This window comes from Peromyscus californicus, unplaced genomic scaffold, assembly GCF_007827085.1.
Source record: "Peromyscus californicus insignis strain IS unplaced genomic scaffold, ASM782708v3 Scaffold_22__1_contigs__length_63687245, whole genome shotgun sequence".
Lineage (NCBI taxonomy): Eukaryota > Metazoa > Chordata > Mammalia > Rodentia > Cricetidae > Peromyscus > Peromyscus californicus.
Window position 1 is genome coordinate 54114698 of NW_026294525.1, and position 19997 is coordinate 54134694.

Here is a 19997-nt window from a genome sequence, read left to right on the forward strand (position 1 = left end):
CTAGTAGTTGGAAGTGCTTCAAGCTGCAGTCAAATATAGGCATTTGTGGGCCTCCAGACTCCATGTTCATATCCTTGATGGAACTGTCACACACCATCAACCGTCTCTGCCCAGAAAACTGACACCATCTGCATACAATTGCTCTTCTTCTGGTAGAAGACTTTTTTCACTTAAAGGTAAGCGAGGTTTGCTTTACTTTACTAGCTGAAGGCTATGTCCCCTGTCAATAATAAGTTCGGATACTGGAATAAGGATGGGAAAATAAAAATCATTTGCCAAAAGCTGTTTATGTAATATCAAGCAGATTTTTTTCATTTAGTGGTTGGCCATTTAACAAATGAGCTATGAAATAAAAACAAAGTGCCCAAAGATCCTTGAAAACAGGGATCAAACGGCCTTCAGAAAGTTCTGAAGGATTTAAAGGTGGTGTCTGAAGAGATCTCACTGGCGTTTAGTTACTTTAGTCCACTAACGATGGCCTTCACTGACACTGTTTTCAAAGAGTAGTCATTCAGCATCGAGATACTTGCTCATCTCCAGAAAATCACAATGTAAGTTCAACTGACAGTCTAGCTCAGTTGCTTAATAGCATCATTGTTGCCTTAAGTGTGAACAAAGCTCAGCACTACCCAGAAGAGTGTATTAAAAAAAAAATCTTATTCTTCACATGTTTGAGGGGTTGGCTCAACCTCAGATTGAGCCTGAGACATCTTTCCGGACCCCTTCTATCTAATCCTTTTAAAAAATTATTGCTGGGCGGTGGTGGCGCACGCCTTTAATCCCAGCACTCGGGAGGCAGAGCCAGGCGGATCTCTGTGAGTTCGAGGCCAGCCTGGTCTACAGAGCAAGATCCAGGACAGGCACCAAAACTACACAGAAAAACCCTGTCTTGAAAAACAACAACAACAACAAAAAAAAATTAAAGTTTTCATGTTCTCCCTACATTAAGATTAAAGTAAAAACTTATCAGGCTAAATGTACATAATACACATTTTAAAATGAAATAGATGTACACAATGTAAGAAAAATAAGCAGAAACAAAGTATCTTCCCTTTGTGCCTTTTAAAAAACCTTGAACTAGACCATCTGCGCGTGTTTCACAGCAGCGAGCAGTAGGCAGCGGCGGAGCCTCTTCTCCGTGGGAGTAAAATGAGAAAGGCAGAGAGCTATGAGCGCTGCGTTTTCTCAGTGGAGCAGCACACACTCAGCGCCAGGGCCTCCACTACTGAAGCACTGGGCGAATTCAGAGTTCAGTGGTTCCACTTCCTACCCCACAGTGTGTTCACTGTTGCCCTCGGTTCGGTGTGTTCCATAAAACAAAGGAAAGCAGTTTTAAAATCTAGCAAAGTTGTAATTATTGGAGCTACGTCTCATTCTCAGACACGAAAAACAAGACAAACAGATTAAAAAAAAAACTTTAACTGTCAGTTTTAAATACATCTAGGTATACTGCCTGTAGTTTGCCCTGAGTCTCTAAAACAAGAAACACACACACACACACACACACACACACACACACACACACACACACACACATACGCACACGCACACACACACGCGCACACACACACACACACGCACACACACGCGCGCACACACATTTTCCATATGGTGCTAGTCATAAATACATTTGCCTTTATGATACTGTTTTATATAACATTGAATATTTCTGTTGGCTAGCATATAAAACATCCCTTTTTTCAAGGTTAACACATTTAACTGTTTATTTTAGCAAGAGCAAAATTCAGGTTTACAATAGTGTGTGGTGATATATTGTGTACCCTAATAAAATTTGCCTGACAATCGGAGAACAGAACCAGCCACTAGGTTAAACATAGAGGCCAGGCAGTGGTGGCGCACACCTTTAATCCCAGTACTTGGGAGTCACATGCCTTTAATGGCTGGGTGGAGAAAGGTATACAAGGCGTGAAGAGACAGGAACTAGAAGCCTTTTCGGCTGAGGAAGCTCATTCGGCTAGAGGCCTATCGGCTGACGGTTTCCAGGCTGAGGAGTCCTAGAGGTAAGACGTGGCAGTGGCTTGTTCCTTTGTCTCTCTGATCTTTCAGCAATTACCCCAATATCAGACTCTGGGATTTTTATTAAAAGACCATTGTAAGCCGGGCGGTGGTGGCGCACGCCTTTAATCTCAGCACTCGGGAGGCAGAGCCAGGCGGATCTCTGTGAGTTCGAGGCCAGCCTGGGCTACCAAGTGAGTTCCAGGAAAGGCGCAAAGCTACACAGAGAAACCCTGTCTCGAAAAACCAAAAAAAAAAAAAAAAAAAAAAGACCATTGTAACAACCATGTTACAATAGTGCACTCAGCATTTTGTCTGCAATCATTTATAAAGCAAAACACAAATCCGGTGCCTTGGGGCTTGACATCCTTCCGGGTAAACTGGGCCTGCTGACAGTCATCACCCTTCTGGCATGGCCCCTTGTCTGTGCTGTCTCTACAGAACAGGGAGGGAAGCCCAAGAAGAAGAGTCGGGGAATCATGGCTCAAGAGCACTTAAAAACCGTTAGGCTCCGTCTTCACCAGGGGAGTTAACTGTGAAGAAGTGTTTTTCTAAAGGATGTCATAGGTAGGTGTATTCATCAGTGTTCTCTAGAGGAAGAGAATTTATAAAATGAATGTGTAGATATTCATATATATGTATATATTTACAGATTTATTAGAGTATCCTACAGGCTGTGGTCCAACTAGCCTAACAATGACAGGTTACCAAATGAATGTTCAAGAATCCAGTAGCAGTTCAGTCCACGAGGCTGGATGTCTTGCTGGTCTTCAGTATATGCCAGATTCTGAAGAAGTGGTGCTAACACCAGTGAAGAAATGGACTTGCCGGTGAGAGCAAGAGCTAGCGGGCAGAGAGAACAGCTTCCCTCGTCCACGGGCTGCCATAGAAGATGTAGCAGAGTAAAGCTGGATCTTCCATCTCAAAGGATCTGGCTTAAAATGGGTCTTCTCATTTCAAATGATTTAATTTAGAAAAAGATCCCTCACGGGTATACTGAGCCTCTTCAGCTTCAGTTAGTTCCAGAGGCAGTCAAGTTGACAACCAAGACTAACCATCCCGGTAAGTTTGTAACTCTACAAAGTGTGCAGTGGAATATTTTGCAAGCATTGTTTAGAAATAACTGTTCAGTAGAGCAGCTACAACCACTAGCCTATCATCTGAGCTGACAAAAATGTATTGCTGTAGTGCTTTCAGAACAGTTTCTTGTGGAAACATAGGCATTCCACTACTAAAGGAAACAAATCTAAAACAAAGGGAAATGGCGAAGTTCATTGTTATCTCAAATTCAGTAGAATTAACACGATTGCTGCCTTCTCCAGAAAATCCCATTTCCTGTGGTCTACAGACTTTTGACTCTAAAGTTCGAACCTCCCTCAGAGTGTAGTACACATTTGTAATTGTACATGCACTATAGTGAAAATCAGATAATACAGCTCCATTTGAATAACTTTCGCCACACCATTTGAATAACTTTCCAAATAGAGAAGTGTTTGTGACCTGGGTTTAGCTGAATGAAAGTACTTATGATGACCTAGCTGATTAGACCACGCTGTTTGAAAGCCTGGGTAACAAAAATCAGGGTCACAGACCTGGACTCCATATAATCCACTTAGCCCAGAGCTATTTCATGACAACATGCTTCAGCCTTAGGCCCAATGGCCTGTATTGTGAATACTAATTACTGTTTGTAAATGGCCATATAAAACACAGACTGCAAAAAAAAATAAAATAAAATCAATCCAATCTTGGAATGAGAGTGGTATGATGGTGGTAAAAATGTGTAATAATACTACAATACTTTATAGGGTCTTCCATTTTAAATAATTCTTAGAAACCTGGGATGGCTAACACTCACTGTCAACATAACTGGATTTAGAATTGCCTAGGAAACAAACCTCTGGGTGTATCAGAGAAGGTTAGCTCAGCAGGAAGTCCCACCTCAGCAGGAAGTGCCATGCTAGATGTAGGTAACACAGTCATAAACTTAGGTGACTGATTAAAAAGGAGAAAGGAAGAGAGGCACCAGCACCCCCTCTCCACAGCTGGAATGTGACCAGCTTCCTCGGGGTCTTGCTACTCTGTCTTGCCCTCAAACTGAACCAAAAGGAGCCTTTCCATTGTTTAGTAAGGCTTCCATCACAGAGCCAAGGAAACGAACTAACACAAACAGTTTCGAATACCTGCCACTTTAGGTATTTTTTTAGATACCTAAACACTCCGTCATCAACTCTGAGAATCAACCACAAGTAGCTGTGGTCCACTATAGAAACCACTTGGGTCTTATGCCTAAACCATTGATACATAGACTACTTTTGTCCTGGGTAATGGATAAGACCACCTCACCTCCACAGCATGTCACCTGCTTAGAGTGCAAGGTTTCAGAGACAAGCATGTCATGTACATGTTTACATGTTTACTCCAAACTTAACAAATACTAAAATCATTGGCAAAAGTGTGACACGTTCTGCAAATTGCTTTTTATATGTCAAGGGCATGTAGGGTCCCAAAGAAAGCACATGGAAAAGAGCTAGAGAACAAATCTTTCCTTGTTTGACTCTATTTACTTTGAAAATCAGACTCATCTTCACTCTGCGACCTCTGGGCTGTTCTCTCCAATGCATTTGGTCCCCTCCTCCCTCGGTGTCTCAGGAGTCAGAATGACAAGCTTCAGAAGTCAGCTCAGATGGTTATCTGCACTTTCCCTCTGTAGTGCTCTTTGAGGTCAAATCCATTACAGCATATGTTCAGACTGACTTTTCACACTTCACTCCACTGGGCTTTCACTGACATACTCCGCGCTTCACCTGAGAACCTGTTATCCATAGATACAAGAGATGTTAAAAACGATACATACAAGGAAAGAAAGAGGGGAGGCCCGCCTCACACCTACACTGTGCACTCAGGACTGACTGGGCAGTCTACAAAGGCCAGGCCACATTTTTAAGTATTAAAATCACTCCAACACTAACTGGAACACTTATGTTTCAAGTCACCTGGGCTCCAGTCAGAAATGCATCAAATGTGGCCTCCACCGACTTCCAGGGCAGAGGAGGGACAGCATCTTGCTGCTGTATAATTTGCCACTTTACTATAGAAAAATGTTACAGTAGATGAGGCCCACACACATGAGCAAATGATTCTGAACACAAAACACGGAGCAATTTTCTCTTCCCTTAAGGATCTCAATATGCTGAGCTTGAAGCGATATCTCTCAGCTGCCATTGACTTGAATTCTCTTGAGGTATTAATTATTATTTTTAATATAACCTGATGTGATATTCGGTGCTGGCAACTGATTAGAGCAGGGAGCCTTGGAGATGATGATATTCAAATGGTGGATATTTGACTCTCTTTTAATTTACTTTCCATTGCTTCTTGGGAAATAAATATTTTCATCTTTATTGTCTATGTGTATAAGGAAAAAAAGTATTCAAATCATTGTCATAAGTGGCTCTGTGGAGCAGTCAGTACTAGAGGCCATTCTGTGCTTTCATGATGCAAAAGTCCATCCATGACAACAGTAAGAACTGAAGGCACTCCTTCAGGAGATTTAGCGACATTTTGGCCAAACAGCATTTGCCGAGGTTGGGAGCCAACCCTTTCCCCCGGAAGCATGGTCATCGTTCTAGCCTTTCTCCCTCTCTCCACCTGTGCTGACAGTAATCAGATTCCTCCCGAGTCCTGTCACCAACTCTACCCACCCGGATCTGAGAGGATGTAAGAGGGCAGACCCTTTTAACCTATTTTATAATACTCCTTCCGGAATATTCTATGCAAAGAATTTTTTTTTAATTCAGCTTTTTGCTACATGTGGTAGTGTACACCTTTAGTCCCAACACTTGGGAGGAGGAGGCAGATGGACCTCTGCGAGTTCAAGGCCAGCCTGGCCTACAAATCAAGTTCCAGGACAGCCAGAGCTGTTATACAGAGAAACCTTGTCTCAGAAACCCTATCCTCTCCCCCCTCAAAAAAGAAAAAGAAATTTGGCTTTATAAATTCAAAGAAGTAAAATTCCAAACTGTACAAAACAAACTTCTACCTTTTCTTCCAAGAGCTTGTTCTAGGTACACACTTCATTAATTTCTTTCATTTGTTCAATGTCAGAATCTTAATATCTCTTTTGACCTTTTATAATATTGCCTCTTGCTCTATATTTTACCCCAGAATATTCTGTCCCCATCTTGTTTCGTTCTATTTCCTCTCTGTCACTTATGGCACCCATTTTGTCCTTTCGAGCCACTCTAGTACAAGCCCTCACAACTGAATGGTTGGCTTTTAAGGCCTTTTAATGTTGTGTAATCACATTGTAATTATGCAGAACTATGAAGGATCTGAAACTGCCTTGGTTGCAAAGCTGCCACAGCACTATGGGAAACTCTCTTCCTTGCAAGTGAGTCGCAGTTCCATAAATGCTGAGAAAAGACATAAGACCCCTGGCTAGAAACAAAATGCTTCAGTGCTTGCAGCAACAACAGTAAGGAGCCAATGTATACTAAGTCATTCTGTTTCTGGAGCCTCAATTCCAATGGGATGGTAAATCAGGTGACTCCTCTACATGCAACTGGTCACATACTGAATCTCTTGCAGTAGACTTCAAGTCAGGAAGACATCTCATCTTACAATACCAAACAATAAATATGTCTGTCTGTTTCTTTAGAAGAATACGTTTCAGGTCCCAGGGTAAGTTCATCAGATAAATCGGTATTTCAATTTAGGAATGGTTTGCTTGTAGCAATGACCATTTCCCAAGAACCAAATAAAAACAAACCTCAAATCAGAATAGGCAGCATGAATGCAAGACAGCCAGGGATGGCCAGCACAGGGCTATTACAGAGTCTGGATTGACACCTCAAAGTGAAACCCAATTTTTATATTATCCCATTTTTGAAGATGTTTACCATTCAAACACTCACAAAACCTGTAGTCTGGTACAAAGAACTGTAAGATAACTATGAGTTAATTGCTCTAAGTTGCCTCGCCTATAAAACATGATTAACAATGCCTTTTTCATTGGGTTGTTGGAAAAAATATGCTAGATAATGCGTTTTAAAATGCTTTAGCCTATTGTCCAGACCAGAGTATGCAATAAGCCAACTGGAGTTTAGTTATTACACTGTCATTCAAGGCCTATTCCTTTTTACCTAGCCTGGGCTGAACTTCTAAACTTTCTTGCCTGTGTTTCTCACTCACACCCTATAGTCCTGTCTAGCTAAGATGCTTGATTTACTTCTCATGATAGAAGACAGGTGTGTCTACAACCTTGTACTCCTTTACCCTGTCCAAAAACATTCCCAACTTTTTGCTTTAATTTGTCGCCACTGATAGCCAGGCAGAACTCTAATTCTTCAACATTCCCACTGTTGCTACAGGTGCAGAGAACCCTGCTTCTGGAAATATCCTACATTTGCATACACACTGTAATACATGCCAGGTCCTTCCTCTTATTATATTTGCACAATGGTGGATTTAATTTTTTCCAGATGATCTCTCATTTGACCTCTTTTTAACATTTCCACATGGCTTTCTTGGTCTCCAAATAGAAGTCAATTATATACACAAAACAAGTTATGTGTTAATAGAGTAACAGCGTGCAGTTGCCAGAAAGAACCCTTCTTTCTTCCCATAGAGATCAAGAAAATATTTATTTATTTATTTATTTATTTATTTATTTATTTATTTATTTATTTATTTATTTATTTTAATTTACCAACCAAGTTTTAATGTCCTCAATCCTCTGAACAAGCTTTCTAAATTTTCTAAGCCTGAAAACACAGTTCCATGTAGTAAAGGACTACATGTAAACTTCAGCTAACTCCCTAAGAAAAATAAAGCTAAGTAGAAACTGGAAGTCAATGCACTCTTCTTGGGCAAGTGATCTAAGTTGAAGTGAATTGAGAATTCAGTGCAGGTGTCTGCCTGTCACCAGAAATGGCCATCATCCCTGATGCTCTGAGTTACAAAATCTTAGTAAAGGGAACAGGATGTATTAAGCTGTTATTTGAAATGGCATGAGTCAGAGCTCTGGGCAATCCCTCAGTGAATGTGGTTCAGATCCCAGGGTAAGTTCCCCAGAGAATCATTCATCTCCTCTTAGGAGCAGTTTTCTTATCACACTAGTCATCTCCAAGGGAACCAAATATAATTCCAAGCTGAGAGTCAGGAAAGGCAGCGTAGCTGCAACAGCAAGCAATGTGGTCAGTGTAGGGCAGCACCAAAGGATTGCGAGCTTGACTGACACCCCAAAGGGAAATCCCATTTTTATCCAAGTGCACTCCCAAACTTTGTTTTACAGTCTTCGTAAATGCACATTATCAGTACATGAACTACGTGGTCTAGAATGCTTATGATTTCAGGAAAGCAAGGGGAAACACTTTTCTATACCAGCATTGTCCAGTGTAATTCTCTAAAGACCTAAGTGTTCTTTGGGGTCCTTTCCTATAGTACACAGCAGCCACATCTAGCTACTGCACCCTGGGAATGTGGCTAGCACACCTCAGAAATCAGTGTTTGTACCGTTGATTTGAATTTTACTTAACTTTCGGTGACATGCAGCAGCTTCTGTACTGGATGACATAACTCTAGGACCTACCGAGGTCCCATATATCTGCCATGCTAGCTCTGTAAACGAGGTATTTTCCTGTTCATTTTAGCATATGAAGAGCAAAGACAAAGTTATGTCCCATTATCAGTACAATACTAAGTAACTAATAGATGGAAGAGTCACTGTCAATCCAATTTTTCTCTTTATCTTTTTATCCCATTTATACCACCTACCTCTCTAGACCAGGTTCACATTCTCTAGTGTGCCATGAAGCCGTATAATCTAATTCCAGTCTCTGCCTGCAGCCCTATCTCCATCACCACCCACTTCTGTGTTTCACACTCGGATGTGCTTTCCTCACCCCTTTCCCTTTGTCTCCTCCCATCATGGTCCTTATAGCCTGCAATCCCTCCCTCTACTCCCCAACCCCCTCCCTATCTGGTGGACTTATGTATTACATTTTGATTATCTGTTTATATATTCATGTCCTCATGTAGAAAGTAAGCTTAAAGAAGATGTCCATTTTTCTTTATATTCCTAGGACGTAGAAAAGTACATGGTCAAAACTCTAGACATGTTTAATGGCAAATAAATGAAAGAAAAATCAATATATGAAAGAATTAAATTCATCATCTATTTGTATAATCTTATAATGTGTGGCCCTACTCCAGTAAAGAATTGGTCTTGAAAGCTAAATATTAAGAAAGAATATCTGCAAAGTGTAGAGGTTTGTGCTTCTAATTCTAATACCTGGGAGCTTCTAACTAAGCCTGGTGACCTGAGTTCAATCCACGGAATCCACACGGTGGAGGGAGAGAACCAAGCTAGCAATGGCAGAAGACTATCAGTTCAAGGCTATCTCAGGCTACAGAGTGGTTTCCAGGTCAGCCTGAGCTACAGAGTGAGACACTATCTAATAAGAAGAAAAAAAAGGAAAGAAGAAAGCAAATATTTTGCCAAGTATATTGAAAAGCTTGTTAACATTTTGTGAGGTGAACATATACATATAACCACAGTTGTTGAAGATTACCACTTAAAGGAAATCAAGACAAGTACAATTAAATAATATAGTCTGCCTAAATTGGGGATAATAGGCATACATTCCCTTACCTTTGTCTAGACTATTTTAAAATGTCCACTGAGTAGTGGGTACCAGGAAAGTATGAGGTTGCTTCATTCACCCACAAGCACATGAAACTGTTCCATTGCTTTCCATAATGGACACTGACTTTAACAGAACCACCTACTGCCTGTTCCTCTCAGAGAGGACCTGGGAGCTGGCTTTGATTCAGTTTCAGTGAATATCCTGAGGATATCCAACATCCATAAACATGTTGCTATCCTAGAGAACTGATAGCCTTCCTCATACCCTCTTACAACACACACACAAACACACAGACACAAAGCACTGAGCTGATCGTGTGGTGCAAAAGTCACCTTCCTGCCAGGAAGCAAGGGCTTAGTGGAGAAGTCCATATCTTATTTTGTAGTTCAAATGTTCATGAAGAACTTGGGCTACTTGTAAAACTCCCCCAAATCCCAGATCAGTGGCTCTGTACCCTAGCTGGATGTGGGGATCCCATGGAAAATTGTTTTTTTATTACACTTTAATATATGCCTCTCCCTGCACCATACGGATTCCATGAATCAAACCCAGGCCATCAGGCTTAGTGGCAAGCAACTCCATCCACTGATTGATCTAACCAGCCCCAGAAAGTTTTTGTTGAACACAGTTAGGACCAGCCCGTCATGGTTCAATATGATTTTCTGACCTTATGGCAGTATAAAAGGAAACTGCACTTAGCAGAAACTGAATATACAATTTGAATTTGGGATTTTATTCAGACTACCAATTTTTTACCTACTCTTTCTCTTGATTCAGAACAGTAGCAACAAACCTCAGCTCCCCGTCAGTCACACAAACATGAGAGTAATCGCCAAGTCTCTGCAGCACACTGTATTACTAAATTATGATGTTGAGAACAGGAGGCACATTTTCAGCTTATTGCAGTTTTGATTTATGATGGGCTTATTGGACATGCCCATACCGAGTGTCCCATACTCACAACTTCTGGCTCAACTGTTATGTGACGAGGTCACTGTATTTTTTAAAGTTACCCAATGATTCCACTGGGGCATCTCTGCTTGAGATCTCATAGCTAATGAGACCAGCAGCTTAACTACAAGAGGTGCCCTCAAGAGAAGGGAACAGTCACCATAGGATTGCAGCTGACTTGTAGGAGCAGAGATAGGGCTATGGAACGAATGGTGTCTTTAGGAGGAAAGCACCAGCCTGTAGCTGAGGCTGCAGCACTCTGACACCAAGGCATTTGCCCCACAATTCATCTACAGTCTAAGTTACGCTCATTTTACAATATTGTATGATTCCTGCCACTGTGACTTGGCTATTGTTATAATTCAATTCCACAAACAATAATGGAGTGTTTATAATGTGTACTCATTCTCTGGGCCAGGTACGGAGAAGAATGAGATTGGAAAATAACATTTAGGACCAGAGCGTCTAGCAGGAGAAAAAGACACAAACAGTTGAACACGATGTGTTCCTTGGCTGAAATGGATATAAGCACAGACGTGCTGTGGGAGTCCCAAGTACAAAGCAGGGGGTGAGCTAAATTAATTCTGTCACTCAGTGTGAAAGTCCACAGCCTTACAGTGCTTTACCAAGACCTCGATCAGGTGCTGCATCACCTCTGTGACCCCATCTCCTACTGCACCCCTGTCATTTACCCCGAGCCAGCTGCCCCAGATGTTGCCTGAACACTCCACGCACGCTCTCAACTTAAGGCCCATTGCACAAGCAACTCCTGCTTCTTAGCTTTTCTCATCACAGCACCACACAGCACCACTCGGCTCCACTGCCTGCTGCCATCTCAGTAGGGCCGGTCATGCAAAGACTGTTTACTCAACCTCCTTACCTGGCTTAGCCCTCTGCTCACACCTACTCTGTCCTGTTGTTCCCGAGGCATACGTCTGTTCCAGCATCTTAGGAGATTTGCTTGTGCCTCTTCTTTCATTGTCTGGCTGCCTGCACTAGCATTTAGCTCCCTGGCGGCATGAACTGTTCTGTCCACCAATAAATCTCAATGCCGGAAAGACACTGCCTTGAAGTTGCTAGACACTCAACAAATGATGCTTAATTAATAATGAGGGGTTTAGAAAATAATACTTTCAGCAATGATAGGCTTCCATATGCTATTAAAGGAATCAGATTTCCTGTTCCACAGCCAGTGTGCTCATAATTTGGGGCAGTTAATCAGAGCACACGCTGACCTACAGGAAAGAGCAATGGGAATACTGCCAATCATCCAGCCACTCAGTCAGCCAGTCAACAGATGCTGATTTAACACCTATTTTTAATGCTACCTGGAAGATACCATGACCATTCAAAATTTCAACTTTGACTACTCAAATTCTAATAAAAGAGATGAAGTCAGTACATAAATTAATTCAAGAAGGGGTAGGATATGCTGCCCCATGAGAAGCAGGCAGGAAGCACGCAATTTTGGAGTGCACAGTGTGCTTTAAGTGTGGCACCTAGGACAGAGTGTCCAGCCATGCTGGCTAAGTGCAGCGGAGACAAGGATGACACTAAGCAGTCCAATTACCAAAGATGGCATTTCTGACTTTGTTCTCTGATCATCTGCTTCCCATCATGAGACGCCTGCCAAAGGAGCTGGGCGATGTCATTAAGCTTTCTAAGCACACTTGAACTGGCGGCTTCTCTGATAACCTTTACCTACCAAATCAGGCATGAAAACCACTGAGCAATGGTTCAAATGCTTTCTCTCCCATTCTCCCCCTGGCTTTAGCGTTCACAGTTGTTTGTTCTAAGCCACATGCAGTACCGTATGTTTCAGGAGAGGCCTGCAGAGCAGAGCTCCGAGACACCTTAGCATTTGGGCTACTCTCTTAGAGCTCACACAGGTCCCTACTGTAAATGTAAAACAGCTTAGATCAAACTGCGTCGGTGATTCTACATGGAGGTGAGTGAATGATTTGTCCCTGGGAATAGAAGCCCTCAGACAAACAGTGTTAATGGGTCTCACCACAGAGCAGTTGGTGACAATAACAGAGTTAATTTTAAAAAAGGGAAAATTAAATGGTGGTTGCAACAGTCCTGGCCACTCTTAATTATTGTGATGGCAAATTATGAACAATTTCCTGTCACTTTCCCTTCTAAAGCAATTATTGATGTTTGCCTTATGGCTGAACCGGGCAGAGCGCTCTCTAAGCAGGAGCTTGTCTGATTCGATGCTTTGTGGGCTCATATTCAGAAAGCCATTTGGCCTGCAAAGTTGCTGGATTATCTGTAAACACAGTGAAAGGAGACAGTGATTGCACGAAGCAGAGGGAGTGCACCTGAATGCCAATAAGGCCAATGTCATGACAGGAACACAAAGCCAGCATTCCATGTGACCTTTTAGATAGAAACCAATTTACTTTGGTACCATCTCAAACAGAAAATTATGGTGTAATTCCTCATGTCAATACATAATTTATTTTGTAATAAATAACTACCCGCATATTTATGGTGTGCCTCTCCCCGCTGTTTACGATGCTCCCAGCCTCTCCCTCAGACGCCCGCTGCTGCAGAATCACAGCAGAGCTTGCTGTGTTTAAGGCTGCTGCTCTCTTCCCTAAGCTCGGTGATGGCCGAGGAAAACATTATGAGATTAAAAGCTACTCTCTATCTCTGCAAAGAAGCCCAAGTTATTTATTTTCTTATTTTCAAATTACCTATCAGGCTGAAGGATTCATGAGACCGAGTCTGAGAAAGAAACCAAAGAAATGCCGAATTAAGCCCAGGCCACACTTTCTAATAAAGGAAGGCTGCGGTGCTTAGAGAGACATTACCATCCGACAGTGAGTCAACAAGGGGAAACTCTGCCTTGCAGGGTCGGCACCCCCTTGCATACATCTGCCTCTCTGGGTGGCGATCTAGGGGCAAGGGCGGCTTCCCCGAACCGCCTGCACTCTGTCTTTAGGACACAAAGAAGGCGAGCCTGGAGCAGCAGCTCTGCCCTTTCCCCTCAGGTTAGCACTCTGAAGCTCCCCGAAGCTGGCATTGACGAGACTCTCTTCCCAGCTGACAGCTGGTCGCTGACCTCTCTGAGAGCAGCTGGGGGTCTTCCCTGAGCCTTGAGCCATAGGTGACCTCGGCACTGACCGAGCCATCACAGCGAGCAGTTAGCGCTCTGGGTCCATGGCCTCTGTCAAGGACGAGCCAGCTGGAGCTCGCACTGGAGGTGGAGCACACAGCACAGAGTGAGGAGCAGGCCGGCCAAGCACATGCCTCTCTGCAGCTCACAGAGAGAATCACAGGCTTGAATAATCGAGGAAGTGTGGGAACCTGGGTGGCTATGGCCCCGCATCTTTAAAAGGTTTCAGAGAAATGGAAAATGAGGCTGGAAAATAAAGAATGTACTGCTTCGTGAAAGCCGACTATATTTGTAATTTTTGGCTTTGAAATATCTGTTTTGAGACCAATTTGGTGTTAATGATTATAAACATTTGTTTATAATGTGATCCCTGGCTAACTTCAGCTGTTTTAAGAAATGGCAAAGTTAATATGACACACACCATAATCTATCCTTTGGAAATTAGTCACTGTGCCACACAGAGGGAGCACACACACATACACACACACACACACACACACACACACACACACACACACACACACCAAACCAAACACATTTCTTTGGCTTCACAGATGAAATGGCAGCTCTCGATGTGGAGGAAATAAGGGCTCCGATTCAAATATAACATATTGAGAAGCAAAAATCAATACCCGGAGAGGGTTTTACATGGCACTCGTATTATTTTTAATGAGTTGCTGTATAGAACTAGACAACAGAATGGAGCCAGGATTCTCCTAGGGCTAATTGGCTTTCTTCCTCCATCATACCCACCGAGTAGTTTCTGTTCTGTGCAGAAAACATATGCTGGGACCAAGATCAATGAATCAACAGAACATATTGGCCATGGAATGGGTGTTCGCAGAAAGACCTCTGATGAAAGTTCAGAGGGAATCTTCTGTGAGCACATGGCCATCTCCAGGTCGGAAATGCCTTGCTTGAGAAGACAAAGAAAATGTAGATTTCCTTGTCAGTGTGAACAAGGTCCTGAAATCGCCTTTGGGACTCTTAATTTACCTGGGGTAGGCTCAGTCTGTGTGGCTGATACATTAAGTAAGAACCTAACATTTCCTTCAAATTAAAGACACGGTCAAATTATATGAACAAAAATGCATCTATATTTTTTCTTAGAGCATTTTATAAATAATAATATTTAGGTTGAACAGATATTAACAATGTAATGTTATTGTTTAAAGGTAACAAATTTAGCATTAGCAAATGAAACAGCAGGAAATTGTTAGACACCAAAGCTCTATGTTATTTTCACACACTCACACAATGGGATGGAAGGGAAGCAGTAGGCATTCTTGTCTTTTAATATTTGAAAGATTTTTTTTAATAATTATGGCTTTTCATCATTATTAAAGTCAGAATTGGTAAAATTTGCTTATGCTAATACATGAGGATTTTAGATGATTTTATATATATAAAAGATGGTCTAGTATGATTAGTGAACACATACAAGTAAAAAAACAAGGCATAGAAAGACCAGGACTCAACATAAAGACACAAATTCACCATCCACAAAACAACAAATACCTGTATCTCCTATTTCTGATGGGAACAGGGAAATGAGTTAGCTGGGTGTCTCTGACTCTAGGTTTCTCGGGAGTGTGTGATAAACCTGAACTTTCAATCTGGGCTGCAACCTCATCTGAAGACTCAGAGGAACAAGTTAGGGTAGAAGACAAAAGGAGCAATCTACCCCAAGCTCAGCTCTGGCAAGCTCTGACTCTTCACCACATAGAGTCAGGCAGATGCTGCCACACAAAATAGCCACTGCTTCCACAAAGATCCAACCAGATGCTGCCACACAAAATAGCCACTGCTTCCACACTGATCCACCCAGATGCTGCCACACAAAATAGCCACTGCTTCCACATAGAGCCACCCAGATGCTGCCACACAAAATAACCACTGCTTCCACACTGATCCACCCAGATGCTGCCACACAAAATAGCCACTGCTTCCACACTGATCCACCCAGATGCTGCCACACTAAATAGCCACTGTTTCCACTGAGGAAACAATCTAAGAGAGAGAGAGAAGGGTTCCCCAGATGGGAGTCACTACATTTTTATAACCTAACAACATAATCAATACACTTCTGCTTTCTCTGTAGTCTTATTAGAAGCAAGTCACTAGGCCCACCCTATACTCCACAGAGGGCACAACTGACAGGTGAGAATGTGAGAAAGTGACGGTCCCTGGTGCCCATCTGAAAGGCTGCCCTCCATGGCCAGGAACATAACAAACCCAGTTCTCTTTCCACAGCCCAATGCTGAGTTGTAGTGGGTCATGTCCCAGCACTAAAGATGAGTAAACACTAGATGGGCTATTTAGAGGACTCCTTCACCTCAGAATGTCCTTTACAGCAAGACAAAGATTTACCCACTTGTGAAGGTTTAATCTGAACACCTCTGGTGGATGAGAAGTGTGTTGCACCCTCTGTATCATACACTGGAACTGGAGTCGCTGACCAGTTCAAGCATTAACTATACAAGGCAAATCATTTTGTTTCCTTAGTTGCATTCCCGCCAAATTGAGAAACAAGACTGAGCTTCTACTGTGTCTGTGCTTCTATCCGATTGAAAAGAGTCACTCTACTGTGTTGTCACCTTCAAGACTGAGGTGACACATAAGTAAATTAAGTCACTAACAACAAGGTTTGACACCTAGGCCATATAAACACCATTCTACACCAAAATATTTCTCTCTCTGGCTTGAATTTCTATATGAAGCTCTTTGTTAATAAAAGCCTTCACTAAAATGCAAGTGTGTTATCTGGAATAATAAATTAAACTATCATCCCAAATTAATATTTAACTGAATTTGTTTCTCTTGTTAACTAACATATCAGCTGGTTATTTGGATCAGGGAAGAGCAAAGAAACGAATTTTAATGAGAACTGGTTTTCTAAGAGGCTCCTAGGGTTTGAAAGGGCAGACTCTGGGGCGGCTGCACGATGGGGACTGAGGGAGCCAAGAGCCGACAAGGCAAGCTGCAAGGGCCTAAGGGATCTGTGAAGCAAACTCAGAGGAAAGAAAACTGCCCGTGTATCTAGAGGCACAGCATCCTTTTGGTGCCTCTAAGTGTTTATTTTCTTTAAATAAAATCAATATATTGTAATTAACTCACAAATAAAGCTACACAACTACATTAGAGAAACCATTCAAACCCTTACCCAGTCCCAAACCCTAACGTCAGTGAGCTTCTCCATAGCAAGGGCCATTCTAAAATCACAGAGCTTCCTTGGGGCTACCCTGTCACTATCAATCGCCTTTTATTCATGTATCCAACATATACAGAAGTGCTGTGGGATGGTCTGTATGTCAAATTGGTCTGATTGGTCAATAAATAAAACACTGATTGGCCAGTGGCTAGGCAGGAAGTATAGGCAGGACTAACAGAGAGGAGAAAAGAAAGAACAGGAAGGTGGAAGGAGTCACTGCCAGCTGCCACCATGACAAGCAGCATGTGAAGATGCCGGTAAGCCATGACAAGGTATAGATATATGGAAATGGATTAATTTAAGCTATAAGAACAGTTAGCAAGAAGTCTGCCACGGCCATACAATTTGTAAGCAATATAAGTCTCTGTGTTTACTTGGTTGGGTTTGAGCGTCTGTGGGACTGGCGGGTGACAAAGATTTGTCCTGACTGTGGGCAAGGCAGGAAAACTCTAGTTACACAGAAGACTATCACAGAGTGGAAGCTGGAAGAAAATCAGCTGGATATCTTCATTTATGACCCATGTGCCCGTTCACATTCTACCCTTTTTCGTCACCTTGTGTTATCCTCTCTAGATCTTCTTTCTATATTTTTCCTCTACTCATACTTACACCTGTTTACACACACACACACACACACACACACACACACAGAGGATCATAGATGAAGTGAATGTGAGGAGTCAATGTCTTACTTTGGGTCACCTTGCTTAATATTATACATGCATTATACTTTGTACTTCATTATTCAATTAAAATGATATCTCAATGTTATACTTCACAGACAAAACCAGTTGTGCTGGCAAAGCTGGAGATCCACCTTCAGAAGAATGAAGTTAGATCTGTATTTTTCACCTTGCATAAAAGTCTATTTGAAATGAATCAAATACCTTAATTTAAAACATGAAATGCTGAAACTGCAAGGGGAACACTCTCCAAGACATTCCAAAAAGAACTTCGAAAACACAGAAACTAAGCCTGAGTATAGCAGATGGGACCACATGAAATTAAAACAGTTCTGCACAGCAAAAGAGACTACCAGCAGAAACACAAAGAGCACACAGTGAGGGAGTAGATGTTCCCCAACTGCACTTCAGACAGTGGATACACTATCCAGAACCTACAAAGAAACTACACACCAAGAAATAAAACTGCCCATCGATAAATGAGCTAATGAAATGAATGAATACTTTTCAGGAGAAGAAATGCAAATGGAAAATAACTATTTTTAAAGTGTTCGATGTCTCTAGCTGTCTAGTCATTTGAAGAGAAATCTCTCTGATGAGGAGTGTTAGCTACACTTATCTGTGGGTATAAGGATAAGATTCAAATAAAGTAAGGAATTATGCTGGTCTAGCCAAGTGGCACCAGTAGACTCTTTCCTAAGGTCCACCATCTCACTAGCCCCAGGAAGCTGCCTACGTTTCCAGTACCAGGCATGATTTCCCTCCTGTAGAGTGGGTCCTACATCCAATTAGACAGCTGTTGGTTGCCAACAACAAGTGAGTGCCATTTCTGGTACCTTTACTTGTATCTTGCCATGCAGGTAGTTGATGTGGACTTCCTCTTACCATGCTTCCTGACTACCCTAGATGCCCATTCTCACAGCCAGTACTTGCATGCTGTCTTTACCTCTCCAGGTGCAGCCTTGGTGCATTTTCCTTGCTGCTTACACTCAATTCATAGCATCCTTTCAGCATGAACAACCATCCATTTTACACTCTAAGATAGATTCAAGAACTAACCTCTGTCCTTCCTTGCGCTTGAAGCCCCTCCTTCCCTCTTAGCCATCACACTCTTGTATTTTCTTCAGTCTGAATGAACCCAGTGTCTGTTTTGTCTACAGCCTCACCCCTGTCTCTATATGGTGCTAGAGAAAATAATAAAGCTGGACACACTGACCTCACTATAAATTTGTGAACTAAAACACAAGCAACCAATGCTGCCAACCAAACTAGCTCGGTGTCTCTGAACACTCCACACCCTCTGTGTGTGCTTAGGACTCACACAGCATCATCACATGTTCCTTCACTGAGGCTCAGTTTGAACATCTTCACCTGGGTATCCATGAACCAGCTCTGTGTTGCTGTAGTTTCCTTACTCAGTTAAACGTCATCCTTCAGCCGCTTGTTTCCTTCACGGTTCTTAATCCCAGTTAGGAACTGCGTTGCTTGTTTCTTGCACACAGGGCATTTGTCTTCCAGTGCACACTCCAAATTCCATGGAGATCTAAGGCCGGAACTGCTAGTAATTTATTAGCTTGGACATAGTATGGGTTTCAAAAACACCTGACTGACGAATACATTAGTAAGCACAGGTATGTGCAGGACTCCATGCCACTCGTTTCTTTATTCAATCAGTACTCTTTTCTGCAGAGATTTCTAATGGAAGTTCTGGCACAGACTTCGCTTCAGCAGCATAAATGGCATCAGCAGCCAACATGCCCCCCACTGTTGCCATTGGCAACAATTAAATTAGCTATATAAAACCTGAAACGAGAGAGAGCTGCAACATCCATTCAGCAAAATAACCACTCAGTCTTTCAGCAAACATAGCACCAAACTATGACTGTGCTTTTAGTAGATGAGCAAGTGCAGAGGATTGTCTTGCCCAAGAAAGGCATTGACACAGCTCCTTCCTCCTACCTCCATTGCTGCTTAAAGGAATGCCTAATCAATTGATCTCACTGTTTCTCCACCAAGGCACATCTGCTCCTGGGTAAACCCAGGGAAAATGCTGAGGAGCTGAAGAGCTACTTTCACACAAAAAGGAGTTGTGGGAGGTCTTGTTGTATGCTGTATTTCATTGTAAATAAAAGTGTAGTTGACACAGTTATCTACTGCTTAATGCCGGTAGACACTGGCAATACATTTGGAGATCCTGTGCTCACAGAAAGACTGGTTATCCAGACGGACAATGTTCTGAGTCCTTGTATCTGTGCACACTCACACTCTTTCCTAACACACTGGCAGGATGTACTCCATAGAAGCAAAAGTCCAGCATAAAAAGTGCACTGCTATGGAGTAGATCAGCTGTAGGAAATACATCA

General features: G+C 42.3%; 1 long non-coding RNA gene across 1 annotated transcript; it reads left to right on the forward strand.

Moving 5' to 3' along the window:
- Window positions 1-29: 29 nt before the first annotated feature.
- LOC128118635 (uncharacterized) lies at window positions 30-19073 on the forward strand. The gene is made up of 2 exons (XR_008221287.1): window positions 30-176; window positions 17733-19073. It is a non-coding gene; the product is annotated as an uncharacterized LOC128118635 (long non-coding RNA).
- The last annotated feature ends 924 nt before the right edge of the window (window positions 19074-19997 follow it).